The following is a 408-nucleotide window of genomic DNA, read 5'->3' on the forward strand; positions in this document are numbered from 1 at the left end:
AGTAACTGCAAGGGACCGCGACTGGGAATATTTGGTGGAGCTAGTTTGGCCCCGGCCCCGCCCCCCGCCGTCGCTGATTGGTCCCTCGGCGGAGAAGTCAGTAAGAACTCTGCTGTCAGTCAAGGCAGGGCAACTGGTTCAGTACGCAAGTGTGGTGAGCAACATGGGCGCACGTTACAGTGGAATCCTATAGGCAGGTATGTGAACGAGACCGGGACCTGAGTAAACGGCATTCTTATCTAATTATAACATAATAAAAGACTCACAGGTCTATATGATATTATAAATCTAATGAGTTCAAAAAATACACAAAACCACTATAAAGGTGAATATCACTACAGTTAAAACATCGGTGATCGGCTGACATTGTAGCCTGTTGAAGATTAGATCAGGGTAACTGCACAGACC

This window comes from Sander vitreus, chromosome 11 (assembly GCF_031162955.1).
Source record: "Sander vitreus isolate 19-12246 chromosome 11, sanVit1, whole genome shotgun sequence".
Taxonomy (NCBI): Eukaryota; Metazoa; Chordata; class Actinopteri; order Perciformes; family Percidae; genus Sander; species Sander vitreus.